This window comes from Halichoerus grypus, chromosome X (genome assembly GCF_964656455.1).
Source record: "Halichoerus grypus chromosome X, mHalGry1.hap1.1, whole genome shotgun sequence".
NCBI classification, from domain to species: Eukaryota; Metazoa; Chordata; class Mammalia; order Carnivora; family Phocidae; genus Halichoerus; species Halichoerus grypus.
In genome coordinates, this window is record NC_135727.1 from 95,450,322 (window position 1) to 95,466,829 (window position 16,508).

Here is a 16,508-nt window from a genome sequence, read left to right on the forward strand (position 1 = left end):
CTAAGAGCAGGAGATTAAACTGTGCACTCAGTGATCAGAAAGGCAGACTGTAAAAAGTGGTAGGATTGTTCACAATATTCTGTTTTCTTTCTTTCCAGGCACATGGTAGGATTGTATTTCTACCTGCCTGAAGTTAGGTGCAGCCATGTGAATTACCTTGGCCAGTGAGAAGTGAGCTGAAATGATGTGTACCACTCTTGGAAGAAGCTGTCTGAGACCCACTGCATGCTTTGCAATGTTTTCAGAGAGTGTTCACTCTCTTTGTCTGGGTCCCAGAGTGTGGATGTCAACAGTGTGGAGCAGAGTCCCTAGTCAACCATGAAGGCTGTGAGCAATAAATAAACCTCTTTCATTTGAAGTCACTGAGTTTCAAGAGTTCCTTGTTTCCACAGTAAACTTTGCCTATCCTGACTCACAGAGGTTCTTATAGGATAATCTGACAGGACCCTGTAGTCTTAGCTGATGTTTATTGTCCAAGCCTGAAAGTGGCCCAAAGATCTATATCTGAACTCTCAAATTCATGTCTCTTAGCCTTCAGTCCTCTGGCCACCTCTTGGCAATTCATAGTAAAAGAGTCACAGACATGTATCATACTACATGGGATACCTTCCGTAAATAAGCCCTCTCTGGTCTTGGGGAAAATTGTCCTCCCAGACACCCATCTCCTCGTGTGCTCATCTCTGCCTCTCAGGGCCCAGAATTTCTAAAACAAAAACCTGGGTGAGGAGATTTTTTCCATGCCTCAAAAACTCTACCTTTAGCTCTGCAGTACCCAACCCAATAGCAATCTCATCAACAAAGAGTTCTGAACTTAGAAACCAAAACCTGGACTATTCTTTGAGTTTATGGCAGGGGTGAGACTATCACACACACTTTTTGCAGCAATAGGAGGAGGTTATTCTGATACACATGTCGTTGACAAAATAAGGGATTCAACTTAGGAATTCGGACTCAGTGGGAAACTGGACTTGCTCCTCTGTAAGAACTTTATATATATAAATTTTTTAAATCAAAGGTCATTCTGAGAGTGGGGCGCCTGGGTGGCTCAGTCGTTAAGCGTCTGCCTTCGGCTCAGGTCATGATCCCAGGGTCCTGGGATCGAGCCCCGCATCGGGTTCCCTGCTCGGCGGAAAGCCTGCTTCTCCCTCTCCCACTCCCCCTGCTTGTGTTCCCTCTCTCGCTGTGTCTCTCTCTGTCAAATAAATAAACAAAATCTTTAAAAAAAAAAAAAGGTCATTCTGAGAGTGGACAGAGGAAAAGAGGAAAGAACTAGCATTTGAGGGATCCTCCTATGTGCCAGGTACTCCACCACATTCAACACTCTCAGCAGCATATGAGGGACGTGCTATCATTTTCTCAATGAAGACACTAAGATTCAGCAATTTGAAGTCACTTGCCTAAGGTCACAGAGAAAGTAAGTGGCAGAGCCTGAATTCCAACCAAATGTCTCTAACTGCAGAATTCACAGTTGTAGTCTTCCTTCTCCACCTGTGGCCACATCCAAATGAAGTTGTAAGAGAGAAAATATTTATCATGGTAGGATAAGAGAAATACGATGCAGAATTAAAGAAATGATTTTTTTTCTTAATATGAGTAAAATTTGCATTTTTAACACTGTAACATTTAATCTGTTATAAAATCTCCCCATTAAACTACCACTTAAATAGTCACTGTATCTTTTATTTAGGAAATCCCACACTACTGAGCTTTTGGATGAAAATACAATCAATACCATCATCTTTCAGACATCAGCCATAAAGGATACTTGAGAAATTCCTTACAGTTGTAGTCTGGGAAATGGGTCATGCCCCTTGTTGGCCATTACATTTGGAGCTTGCTCCTGTGTCCATGTAGCTTTCACCTAAAGGAAAACTGGGGAGAGCAATTTCACAGAATTTTATTTTATGTTTTTTTCCTAAGATTTACTTATTTATTTTAAAGAGAGAGAGCACAATGGGGAGGGCAGAGGGTGAGGGAGAGAGAGAAACCCAAGCAGACTCCATGCTGAGCATGGAGCCTGATACAGGGCTCAATCTCACAACCCTGAGATCAGACCTGAGCAGACATCAAGAGGTAGGACGCTTAACTGACTGTGCCACCTAGGTGTCCCACAATTTCACAGAGTTTTACAATTTATAATAGAAGATTTCTTGGCTAAGACAGTGTTTGATGTGTACAAAGCTTAACACAAAGCATGACACTTAATACAAGTTTAACTAAATTAAGGGAACAACATGGGCTTTTGAGTCATGACAAGGATTCAAAGCTGGGTGGATTCTCCTGTCCCCCATTAGACAGAGGTTAAGTCACTTACCCTTGTTGAGCTTCATCATCTATAAAATGGAGAAAGTAATACCTATCTTACAGGATTCTTACAAGCATTATTCAGGAGATTCTTGGGCAAATTCTGTTTTAGAAGCTTAAAGCCCCTGACCCCTGTCATGGATTTATTAGTCTTCTCTCAAGAAACGATGGAAATAAAAGGTCGTGTCTATTAGCACTTCTTAAATAAGTCCAACAAAATTCTGAGTGTTCTTTTCTCAGAAAGATAAATTTCATGCTGTTGGAACAAATGGAACCTCTAATGCTTACAAAGTCTCTGGCAGGTGTCTTTGCCTAAAGATTGTGCCAGCTTGATGTTCAATGTTGGTTCTAAAGAACACGGAAGGACCTGCCCATTAATCCACCTCAATACGGCCAGGGAGTTTGGGTTAAATTTCACCACAGACAATCATTTCTGCCCTAGAAGAAATTATAAAAGGGGCAGGAATCCTTTGAAACAGATGCCCAGTATGAGGGTGAGCCTTCCTATTTCCATCCATCCGCTCTGCTCCTACCCCATAATTAAAGATGGAAGGATGACAATCTGCTTAGATGTGAAAACTAGCAGAAATCTTACATGCAAAAGGCTGAAACCGGTCAGGGTCAGAGTTGCTGCTGTGTAATATTGTTCTGAATAGATAATAAGAGACAGTAAAAACAGCCATTACCTATTCCCTTGATTTTTATCTTAAAGTGTCCACCTCTTTGCTTATCTTAAAAATCAGCCCAGATTTCCAGTCCAGATGAGATTCCATAGACCCCTTTCACCCTGCTCCTCCCCACTAAGCATAACTATAAACCCTGGAAATTATGAAAGAGACAACAAAAAGAGAAGTTTGAAAGATGGTAAGAAGATGAACTCTTTTGAGACCCCAGGACTAAAGAACAGCCCAGCAGCAGAGCATCTTACGTGCTCCCACTCATTGGAAGAAGACAACTCAGACCCAGGCCTTCCCTGCCCCTGATCCAGCAACACAAGGCAGCCCAGTTAGGTTCATTCCTCCCCCCAGATTGAATGGGAGTCCATCTGACAACACCAGGCAAGACATCACTCACAAGAGGGACCCATAGGGAGCCTCACCAACAATAAGCAGCCAGGAGAAGTGCTCCCCATCTCGGTGGTGCCTTAGACTCCCTTACCCCACTGAGAGATAATGGAAGCAGGTGGGTAGAACCAGCAAAAGGGAGCTCCACTATAGCAAGGGGCCTTGCCCAGGAAGCTTCTTTGTCCACCTGGGCCTGAAACTCCCTTCTCTCACCCAGAGGGACCCTGCAAGTGTACTCTCAGGCATTTATTCTAGAGAAATGGAAACATGTTCACACAACAACCTGTACACAAATGTCAAGAGTAGTTTTAATTGCCGATAGGCAAAGACTGGAGTTAGCCTAGATATCCTTCAACAGGGTGGCTACGTGACCGTGATACATATAGACATGCTCAGCAACAGAAAGGAATGAACTATTGATACATACAACAATTTGGATGAATCTCCGGAACTACGCTGAGTGAAAAAGACAATACTAAAAGGTTATATACTGCATGATCTCGTTAATATAACAATTTTGAAATGGCAAAATTTTAGAATGGAGGTCAGATTAGTTGTGGCCAGGGATTCAGGATAGGGAAGGAGCTGGACATGTTAAAGGGGAACACAAAGTATCTTTGCGTTGATGGAACTGTTTGTTCTGGGTGTTGACCATGGTGGTGGATACACAAACCTAGACATATGATAAAATTGAATAGAACTATAAGTGTGCACCAACACCCTCTCTCATTCCCACTTAAAATCATGGAAACTTGTCACATTGTCATCTTCCTAGAATGCTATAAAACCAGGCCGCAGAGTCTGGCACAAACTATAGCCCCATGATTTACACCCTTTGTATTGTATTGACTTCCACTGTCTCCCAGGACTCTTCCACAACCCACCAGAGGCTGTAGAGGCCTTGTAGCTATATAGCACTTTGTGGGCCCCAAGGGCCCTTGCCCAAATAGCTCTGGAGGTCACCAAGGAGCTCACAGCCATTGGAAGGAAAAGACCCATATACAATGGATTAGAGTAAACTGATGTAAATCCTATAAAAGAGGGAAATAATTTTTGAGAAGAGGTCTACAAGATACCTGAAGGGAGTGAGGTGTACATTCACTCAGACGTGGAATTCAGGCCTAAATGTGCCTAAAATTACAAGTTTCACCTTATGCAAAGGAAATCTCTGTTTCTACATCTGTAAAATGGGGGTAATAAGAGCACCTGCCTACCTCATGGAGTTGCTGAGAGAATGAAATATGGTATGCAAAGTGGGGAATGCACTACTATGAGGGGAATTGTGTCCCCCCAAAGTTCATATGTTGAAGCTCTAACCCTCGGTGTGGCTATATTTGGAGACAGGGCCTTTTAGGAGGTAATTACGGTTGCATGAGGTGATAAGGGCAAGGTATATATTACCTTGCTCATTGATACCAAGAAGAGCCCAAAAGAAGGAGAATGAGCAAAGTGAACTCTGGGTACGGGATCTTTCTGACATGCACCACCCAAAGAGTAGATGACCATAGAGCAATAGCAGGAGCTCGGCAGCAAGACAGCCAAGGGGTGAGGCAGCCTCTAGTGGCAGGGGGAGTCATCCAGGGAAGGCAATGGAGTTCTGGGACCACAGCCAATCTGGGGCTTTCTCTATGACAGCCATGAACAGAAGGACAAAAATGGAAGCCTGAGTCAAAATTCCTAGAGAAGGCTGAGAATCGATACTTGGAAGAACAAGTTTTGATGTCAAATCCAAATTGCTGGGCCAGGGGAAAAACATGAGAGACAGGGGCAAGGGTTAACTGCAGAGAGAGATTGGAGTGTGCCATAGAAAATGGGGAAGGGCACCGAAATCTTTGCTATTTGCTTTCATTTGTTACTGCATGTTGCTCAGTGGGTATGACTAGTTAGAAGTTACAAGGTCAGTGAGAGAGGTCCCAAGACCAAGTTTTATAGTAATAAGAAACAGCTAACACTCAAGGCATCACAATAGACCTTGAAATGAGCAAAAAGAATAACAGAAAATGCCAGAATTCAATAGGCCTTTCAAACAAACCTCAACAAATTGACCCTAAAAGATTGCTCATCACCTGGTATCTAGTGGGGACTAATATTAGAGTGAGGGAATAGGCCAACAGCCCCACCACGCTGACAGGGCATTCCACCAGGTAACCCAATGACATTTGTTCCCGTGACATAGACAAACCATTTGGGTTATGAATATGAAAGGTGACTTGCTGTTTATTAGTGTTATACATTTTAAGCAGTAATTGTGCTCGCAAAATAGCCATGTTTTAAATCAACTCTTGTTTCTGCTGTAACTTGTTAAGGGTAAGGGCCCCTTGCATGGGTTAAAGAGCATCATTTGATCCTTTTAGCTCTGGCTTTGGAAAATATCCTGATTCATTCTTATCACCTCCATCAACGCTTTTCTAGTCAAAGTTAACTATCATTTCTTGCCAGGATCACTGCAATACTTCCCCAACTTTCTCTCTTTTCCTCTGACAGTCTCTTCTGCACAAAGTGGCCAAGTAACCTCTTTAAAATTTAAGTCTGATCACATCACTCCTTTGCTCAGAACCCTACAGTTTTCCCATAACATCTTAGACTCCCACGCAAGTCCTTATCCAACTCTTTGTTGCAGGTTGGATTCCCCATCTGAGATGGAGGCTAGATGGCAGGGTATTTATTAGGGTGTGCACTTGGGATCAACATCTGTGGAAAGGAGGGGAACAAAGCAAGAATGGGCAGAGGAAGAAGTTAAAATTTGACATTGGCTCAACAAGAGTCTTGGCCAATGTCACGTAGAGCTCTAGATCTGGAATGGTGCTTTAGAGTTGTCTTAGGTTAGGTCAAGACGCTGGGCCCTTAGACTCCCTCATTAATCAATCTTTGGATGTGGGCAGCCCTAGGAAGAGGCATGACCTTGGTTGAAGTGGCTCTCAGCAGCCAGGAAAGGTCTGTCCACAGTCCTCCCAAAGCTGGGGCAACAAGTCCATTAAAGGGATCTGTCAGCACCTCATAGTGCCCACCACACTCTCCTACTTCATCTCCTATGATTCTTCCCTGGTTTAGTCAGCCCCAGGTAAACTGGCTTCTTAGCTGTTCCTCAAACAAGTCAAGGACAGTCGTGCCTCAGGAACTTTGCTCTTGATCCTCCTCTCCCTGAAGCACCCGTCCTACATTTCCTCACTTTATTTAAGGCTCTTCTGAGATGCAGCCATCTCAGAGAAAGAACTTCTCTAACAACCCTGTCCAAAATATCTGATACCTGGAATTTATTTCTGCTTTCTTGATGGCTTATTATCTCTCTTACTAGAATGTAAGCTCCCCGAGTTGAGGATTTTATCTGTCTCATTCATTGTTCTATCTCCAGAGCCTAGAGCCATGTATGACACAAAACAAGTCTTCAGTAAATGATTGTTGAATGCCTTCAAAAAAGAACGAACTGCTTGACATTGATTCATAACGCTGACGTCTGTAGGATCCTCTTCTGATTATTCAAATGCAGATACTGTCTTCTTTGCTCCAACACGGGCAGTTCTCCACCCTCCCCCTCTGGCTGGCTCCCGGAGTCCCCACCCTAGAATATACAGCTTAGTTCCCAGGTTCATGTTCATAACCCACACAGTTTCGGAGCTTTCTGTCTCACCACATCCCCTTCCCCACAACCTGCACTTGCTAAGTTGGCTACCCCTGTCACTCCCGAGATGGCAAATATTGCTCCTGCAAATGAGTTCTCTACAGTGCCTGATCCTTACCATTACTAGCTTCTAATCAGTCTAAGTAGGTCACTTGCCAGCCCTCAAGCTAAAAGGGAGGCCAGGAAAACGAGTACCCATTGTTTCAGCTTCTATCATGGGCAATTTTTCAAATCTGGACTGGGGCATCAGATGCTGGGCATTAAAAACAGAAAGGAACAGATGCTCCCCTACCTAAGAAATAGTAAATCTTGTCACTGCCCCTTAAGAAACTTGAAATTCAGATGATGAACCAGGCCTTCATGGTTTTGTCGATCAATCAATATTTTTAGTCTCTACTACTATGCACAAGGCATTGTGTTAAGGGCTGTGCATATTCTAAATAAGAAAAACACAGTTCTTGCCTTAAATAACTTTCTCCTCCTAGTAGGGGAAAAATAGTGTCACGAGCAGCAGAATTCAGGGATAGAACTAACTCTTGCCCATTCTCAGATGCAATCAATATTGGTTTTTTTCCCTCTTGTTTGAGGAGTAACTGTGAGGCAGCCATATTTTGAACGGAATTTGATATATTGTCAATGTCCAATAAATATTTTTAATAATGAGTGCTCTGGAAGAATAACATCCAAGAATATTTCAGCAGATGGTAAAACATTTTTGCACAGTTAATTTCTGCCAAAACAGCCCTCTATCTTACTTGAGAGCGGTGGAAAATCAAACAGAAAATTAAAGACAGCTAGACAAAGCATGAAAAATGTCTGGCCTGAGCTATGGAAGAAGCTTATTCATTTGCCATGGTTGGATTACCTGTGTCTCTCCTGAGGAGGGAGGAGGGAAAAAATGCCAGTACACACAGGGCATACATTGTATTGTCGCTTATTTGAGTTCACAGGACCATCGGGGAAGAGAGAAACAACAATCCCTTATTTAGAATAAAGCTGTCTCTTGCTTGTCAAAGTATATCAAGAAATTTCTACCACAGTTAAGCTCCCATCAAGAAGCACTTAAACTCTATTCTAATTATCCCCAATTTACTAAAAAGACAACTGAGGCACAGAGAGTTTGAATCATTTACCATTGACTGGAAATTCAAACTGAATTTTCTGTTAGCCCAGTTGATGCCTTAGATTTGTCCTAGAAAAAATATATCCTGTTCAAACACTTCTGAAGGATACTGTGGGGTGTGAGGTGATGAGAAAGGTTCTCTGCTCTATAACTCAAACATGAGGGCAGTTGAGAGCCCACAAAGTTGTGTAGTATGTTCTGGTTCTATTCGACACAGTGCCAAAAGCTTCTCAGCAAGTTAGTATGGTGCAGATGGAAACAGAAAGGGCCCAGTGTTCTTCCCAGGTTATGTGTCCACTAAATACAGTAGATCAAGGTGATAACATATATGTGTGTGTACATGTATGAATATGCATTTGTGTGTGTGTGCCGACACCATAGCGAAAACATTCCAGATGGTAAACCTAATACTATCTTACACACCAGGAAACATGTATTATTTCAACACTGGGAAAGAAAAGGAGCCTTCCACCATGTTAGTCCCATCATTCCTTTTCTGCTTTGAATTGAAAGTTTCTATGTACTTTTTGGCACCCACTTAAAAATGGGATGTAGAGTGGGGGACTGACTCCTTCTCAATGGCCTCCTAGCAACCCCATGAGCTCTGAGCTTAGGACTCCTCTTTTGCCAAAAGAGCAGTAACCTTCAGTACACTTCAGGATGCTCATCTTCCTTTTTGTATAAATCGCCTACTGCTTCGTAATGGCCTCCTCTGATTCCCAACTAGGATAACTAGACGGGATAAGATTCATGTTTCTGGGGAATTTTTGCTCACAGTCAACAACCTCATTATCTATGAGCATATTACCTCCTGACTTTTAAATCCAGTGTGTGAACCCCTCTCAGTTTATTCATCCAAAGAATGGGAATAATAGTTCACACTCCATTCACCTTTTAGGAACTATTTTATTAGGAAAAATATCGGAAATTGCATGTTCATTTTTAACCAAAAGACACTGTTTAATGTAAGTTGCTGTAGGGCGGTTGATGTCTTTCAAGACTGTAGGCATTTCTGGCAACTAAAAAGAGGTAAGGACTAGGGAACCTTACTGCCTATTGGCACAAAAAAAGTGAGAGGAAACCAACGTGTGTATTTCATTTGAGCCCATTTTTTCCAAATGAAGGAGAGATTGATTTCAGCATTAGCTCCTTGGAGGCTCTCTGACTCAGAATGGTTAAAACCCTCCCAAATGAAACGCTAAACTCCTTGAAGGCAGGGGCTCTATGTTATGCTTTTCTTTGCCATCCCCCCCCCCCCCCCCCGCCTCCCGAGATCTTAGCCAACATCAGCTGCCTCACAAAGAATTAACACAAGTCATTGGACAGGGAGATGAAAAAGCTGGAAGAAGGAAATCTCATGATATATCAGTTCAGGCCTTTACCCCTCCCCTTGAATCATGTACTTCTATTATGTAAACCATGACTGGGTTTTGCATTAGGGCACAAATATACAGTAAGCAACCCTCTTCAAGTAACTTTCTTTAAAATCACACAGTTGAGGGGCATCTCTCAACATCTGATGTGGTCTGAATTGGAAGAGCAAGGAAATTCAACTAAGAAATGACTTGAGAGAGCATGTTGCAAGGACTCAGAAGGTGCAAGTGACCCAGAGGTGGAGCAATGGGTGTGATACATGTGATTGACTTTCATCTGCTTAGGGGACTGCAATGGGATGCTCAGTGTGCCGCGCCCCCGCCCCCACTCTTCATTTCATTCATCATTTCATCATCTTCATCTTCTCATATTTTGACAAATTTCTCTCAGTCCTTTAAAAGTCTCATTGAATTCACTAATGAACAGAGTGCTGAAAACTGGCTAATTTGCAAACCTGTGGTTTCAGGGCCAAGCGGATGCTGTATTTGCCCAGATGACATTCCCAGGATTGAAAGCGCCCACATGCGGTGGTCCTCCTAGGATGGAAATGCATTCATGGGTGAGAAATGAAATTGCAAGTTTATGGAGTGTCATTTCCTATCTAGGCAGCCACATTGTGCCTGGGTCTTTGGTTCAAACAATTAGCTGCATTATGGCTCTGGTTAAAAAAAAAAAAGGAAAGGAAAGAAAGAAGTCAATTTCATAAAATGTTTGGTCTTTCATGGCAGGTTTTTCTTTCTCTCTGATGATGAAAAACCTCCAATGCAGAATTCATAGCACTGTCATCAGGACTTTGAGATATAGGATTTGGGAATACTCATTCATTCAATAACTGTGTACTTGGAAAGAGTAATGAAGGCTGAAACCCATAGCTCTGACATTTCTTTCGGTTATCTATTGCTGGGTAGCAAACCACCGCAGAACTTAGTAGTTTAAAACAACATTTATTTTATGTTCTCACAGTTCCGTGGCCTGGGCTGTGCCCCACCGAGGGTTCTTCCGGTACTTCTCCGAGCGGTCATTAGCGTGGCTGAAGACCTCAGGCAGCTTGGCCTGGGGCCAGGCTCTGCCAGGATTCTGAGCCAGCTGGGCTTCTCTCTCTGTTTCCATGCGGCCTCTCCACATGATCTCTCCCGCAGAATAGTCAGACTTCTCTCATGATAGCCCAGGCTCCCGGCAGCAAGAAACAGAAGATGCTGGGCCCTCTTAAGGCTTAGGCCCAGCAGCCATCTTGCTGTATTCCTTTGACTAAAGCAAACACAGGTCCAGCCCAGCTACAATGAGGGAGAACACACAAAGGCATGAACACCAAGAGGTGTGGTTCGTTTGAGGCCACCAATGACACAGAGTAGCACCGCAGTAGCACGAGGATCTCACACACACACACACACACACGAGTGTATTGGTGAATCAGTCACAGGGATGAAAGGTCCAGCATAGGGAATTTAGTCAATAACGTTATAACAGCACAGTCTGGTGACACCACCCTAAGGATGAGCCCAGCAGAACGTATAGACTTGTCAAATTACTATAGTGCACACCTGCAACTAATGTAACATTGTGTGTCAACTACAGTTCAATTTAAAAAAGATTTTTTTAAAGGGTGAATTTATGGTACATAATTATATCTCAATGAAGCCGTCTTGAAAAATCCCTCCAAGATGTAGAGGGTGAGTATTTGAGCTCTTCAGGCACCTTGGGATGGTTTCCAGGGGCCACTGTATACCGGATATTCACATCTATGACCTTCAGAAAGATCGAAGGAAGAAAACCTACTTTGAAGACAGGAAAACTGAATTAAAGGGCCGACATTGCCATGTTACATAATCTCTCTGTCTCAGTACATTCATATGAAAAACAGGAATAATGGTGCATAACCACCTACTTCAAAGGATTATTATATTAAGAAAACATCTGTGAAATCATATTTCAAAGTGTAAGCCACCATTGAAATGTAAGTTGCTATTAGAGCAGTCGATGGATTTCATGACTGTCATTTTGTGTTTTGTTTTGAGTCTTCTGTGATTTTTGAATTATACTTGTAATTTGGGATGAGAATTCTTATAGCTAACTTTTAGTGAAGACCAAAAAATTATTAATGGTTCCACAGCTCTTGTTATGTGTAGTTTCTTTTTTCAGCAACCAATTTGGATAATGGCTCCAAAATCACAATAGAATATTTGGTTATTATATTACCCCTGGATTGATTTTAGTGCTAAACATTGTATATCTGGTGATTAAATAATTTTTCATGCCATCTCCCTAATAGTGGAAGATTAAGATAATTTCCTGCCGAAAGTATTAGGGACATGCTTATTAATGTTTGAGTTATTTATAGAATGCCCTAAATGATTATTTTTCCACTATTCAAACTCACTGTTTAACAACTGTCATGAAATGTAAAAATGACAGAATTTTAGTAGGGCCCAAATTACCTAACCAGATCTTTCTCAGACACCATTTCAGCCCTCAGACTACTAAAAGTGGGAGAGGGAGTACAGAGGCTAACTTGGAGTCCTTCTTGTGTATAGTGTAGACGGCATGAAAAATTCGACCTCCATCAGAAAACTCCGTCACCGGGAGAACAAATGAGAGCGGCAGAAACGATGGCAGCCTCTATTTGCACTTCTGGCAACTAGGGGACTATAGTTCCTGCAGGAATCATGCTAACGTGGGCCCATTGAGATTTACTGCTGAGGAGGGTGCTCCATTCGATGCCTCCTCCCGGGGCAGGTTTCTGGAATGGCTCCCAGTGAAGCCTGAGATCCCCACAAGCTGGATGGGTTGCTGGTGTCAGTTTTACCAGAGAGGAAACTTTTCAACGTAATGTCCTTCTTGAATTTATATCAAGTTATATATGTGTTTTAAATAACAACAGCTGAAGGAGTCAAATTTCCAAAAATTAAGAAGACAGGGAAACATATTTCTTTCATTCTTTGCTTTCCTTCTTTCCTTCTTTCCTTCCTTCCTTCCTTCCTTCCTTCCTTCCTTCCTTCCTTCCTTCCTTCCTTCCTTCCTCCCCTCTCTCTCCCTCCCTTCCTTTCTGCCTCTCTTTTTTTCATGGCAGATGAAGGGTGGGTGACAAGGAGACTTGAGGAAAAAATGAAAATGAAAAAATATACATTTATATATTATTGCTTAGAAGTCCTTTACTCCACAAATCAATATGCTGACCTAAGAATCTAAAATTTATAAACGAAACTTTATTTGCTTATGAAATTATCAGGTTTGTTACACTGAACTTGGAAGTATGGTTTATTAGTAATACTAATTACTTATATAACGAATGTATTTCTATCTTTTTAATCCTTATAATGAGAGGAGAAAAATAAGAAAAAGAGGCCAAGGAACTTCCCCCCCCAGGTCCCAGCTTGCAAGTGGCAGAGTGAGAATTCAAACTCGGTTTAATTCCAAAGCCCATGACAGTGAATTTTTGAGGTGACCCCATAGGTCACAAGGAATCGAATCTCATTATTTTCTTTTTAAAAATGGACAAACTTTACATTCAGACAGTAATCCACTGAATGTAATATATTCTAAATTTTGTCAAGCACGGAATCCAAGACTGCTAACCACTAAGAAGCCTCACACTTTTGAGAGGTTGTTTTTTAATGTGCAAATTTTTGTGACATGTTTCTTGGTGTCCTTTGGTGCATCTTAAATTTGGCTAGAGTACACACTTTCTGAAAAGAAGTGAAAGAAAACGAGCCATAATTCCCTAGATGTTGCCATTAGGAACTTAGTTTATTCAGCCATTTTCAGAGTTCACCAACTTCTGTTGTTTTGTCCAAAATCCGTGGGTTTATGGACATGGAGACAAGCTTTTCACTCCTTTGCCATACTGAATTGTATCTGATTAAATGGAAAACATGACCAAACGTAAACAAATTTGTTCCACATGCTATAACAGGTAATCACATCAAAAATGAATGAATGCTGGAGGTTTCAGTCAAAGATAGTGACCGAGGAATCTCCTGAGCTCCCTTCTTCCCAGTGACACACCAAAGGCTACATGTGGAGCAATTCCCTGTGAAAGAAATCCAACAACTAGCTGAGTGAATCCTATACAACAGACAAATGAGAAAATACTCCCAATGAAATGGGTAGGAAAGGCTGAGATACACTCTTGCCATAAACCCCACCCTTGGCACAGAGCCATACAATTGGGAGGGAACTCCCGACTCCCACTTTCTCCCCGAGAAGTAAAGAGTTTGAAGCCCACATCTAGATCCGCAACTTTTAAGAATCTCGCCTAAGGGATGTGCCCCCAAAACACGTATACTCTGAAAGCCAATGGAGCTTGTGTCCACGAGACTCACACTCACTTTAGAAAACAACAAAAAAGTTTGTAATGGACTCTAGAGGACTTCCCCCCGCCAGGGCTCAGCACAGAGGGAACAGGAAAAACAGATATCCATATCCCAGAAGTCCAAGGAGTACCAAATAAGATGAATCAAAAGAGATTCACACCAAGGGAGGTGGAGTAGAAAAATCCTGAACTTACCTCCTCCCACAGACACATCAAACTGACAGCTACATATGGAACAACTCTCTCTGAGAAATACCTTTAAAAAAGCTGAACATCTTCTCTATAACAAAAGATAAAAGGGCCATACCAAGGGGTGCTTGGGTGGCTCAGTCATTAAGCGTCTGCCTTCAGCTCAGGTCATGATCCCAGGGTCCTGGGATGGAGCCCCGCATCAAGCTCCCTGCTCCTCGGGAAGTCTGCTTCTCTTTCTCCCACTCCCCATGCTGTGTTCCCTCTCAAATAAATAAATAAAATCTTTTTTTTTAAAAAAGGGGCCATACCAAGACAGGTAGGAGAGGCAGACAGAGTCTCACCAGAAAACCCACCCCAGCACGGCAACCCACAATTGGGAGGACCTCACAAATATGAAGCAAGAGGTTCATGCCCCACATCGGGTATCCCAACCCTTGGGACTTGCACTGGAGAGACGAGCTTGTAAAAAAGTCTGTTTTTGAAAACCAACAGGGTTTATGCCCAGGAGACTCAAAGGGCTGTAGGGAACTGAGATCCCACTCTTAATGGGCTCCCACATAGACTTACTAGCCCCAGGACCCAGGGCAAAAGCAGCAATTTGAAAAGCACCTAAACTTTATATATATATATATATATATAAATATATAAAGGAGATTTATTTGTTAATCTTCAAGTGTCTGTTGGAGTGGCAGGGACCTCTTGGAACACTGCAGGGATGGAGGCACTGGCTGGCACTATTTTTTGCTGTCTACCTTGCTAGCGCCAGAGGATACACACGGCCACAGTGTTCCGAGCACCATTTCTTGAAGAGACTGTCCTTTCCCCATTGTATGTTCCTGCCTCCTTTGTCATAGATTAATCGACTGGATGGATAGGAGTGGGTTTATTTCTGGGTTCTCTATTCTGTTCCACTGAGCTATGTGTCTGTTTTTATGTCAATACCATACTGTTTTGATGACTACTGCTTTGTAATATAACTTGAAGTCTGGAATTGTAATGCCTCCAACTTTGCTCTTTCTTAAGATTGCTTTGGCTATTCAGGATTTTTTGCAGTTCCATACAAATTGTAGGATTGTTTGTTCTAGCTCTGTGAAAAATGCCATTGGAATTTTGATAGGGGTTGCATTGGATCTGTAGACTGCTTTAGGTAATAGGGACATTTTAACAGTATTAATTCTTCCAATTCATGAGCATGGAATAATTTGCCATTTATTTGTGTCTTCTTCAATTTCTTTCATCAGTGTCTTATAGTTTTCAGAGTGCAGGTCTTTCACCTCCTTGGTTAAATTATCTTATCCTTTTTGATACATTTGTAAATGGGATTGTTTCCCTAATTTCTCTTTCTGATTGTCTAAGCAGCCTAATCCTTGATAGGTCCCAGTTGTTGAGGGGGTGCCAAGACAAGACCTGTCAGTGTTCCAAAGGGAGGGATCTCAGTGAGCACCTAGTTTCAGGCTGATTGGAAGCCAGACCCTCAGGCAGCAGCATTTAAAGGATGCAAATATATACAGTGGTGTGGGACCACAGTCCTAAACACTGCTGGTCTCCAGACCAGGTGATCTGGAAGTGTCCCCTGGGTGAGAGTTGCAAAAATTGAGGCTCTAGATGAGTGTGTAAGCTCCTATTCAGAAGGTACTGGTGAACGGTAGCAAAGCCAAGGGGAAGTGCAAAGATGATGTAGCCTAGCCTATGTTCTCTGAGAACACCTTTATAGCTTCTGGATGTGTGGTAAACCTGAAGCCTGCCTTTCACACTGAAGATCCAGGACAAGTAAATAGGCCTTTTTCCCAGGGAAATGTGGGTGCATTTTAGGCATTTTAGGCCGTGGTAGCCTGCTCCAAACCATCTCTTATTGCTTCAGTCCCATGGGGCCCAGAAACTCAAGAGCAGGGTACTCAAGGGGTCATCTCTTGTGTGGACTGCACATCCCCACCTGCTTCAGCTGGGTTGCAGGGGAGCCCAGGGGTGGGTCATGCTTACCAGCTTTCGCAGGGTTGTGGGAGGACATGGGACAGGCCGTGCCCACCAGGGCTAGCAAGGTAGAGCGAGAGCACAAGCATGGCGATTGCCAGCGCATCCTTCCCCAGAGCGAGCCCCAACAGATCCCTGTCATTCCGGCAGACACTTTAAGATTAGCAAATGAAGGGTGTCTGGGTGGCTCAGTCGGTTAAGCATCTGTCTTTGGCTCAGGTCATGATCCCAGGGTCCTGGCCTGGCATCAGGCTCTCTGCTTAGCGGAGAGCCTGCTTCCCCCTCTCCCTCTGCCCCTCCTCCAGCTTGTGCTCGATCACTCGCTCACTCTCTGTCTCTCAAATAAATAAATAAAATCTTTAAAAAAGGTAAGCAAATGAATCTCCTTCACGTATCTTTTAGGGGCTTTTCAAACTGCTGCTCCCACTCAGGGTTCTGGGGTGGGTGAGTCTGTGCATGAGTCCAGCTGATTAGAAGCCAGACCCTCAAGCAACAGCTTTTAAAGTTCCAGTCTTTTAAAATCTCAGTTTTCTATAGTCCTTTGGGTCTCTG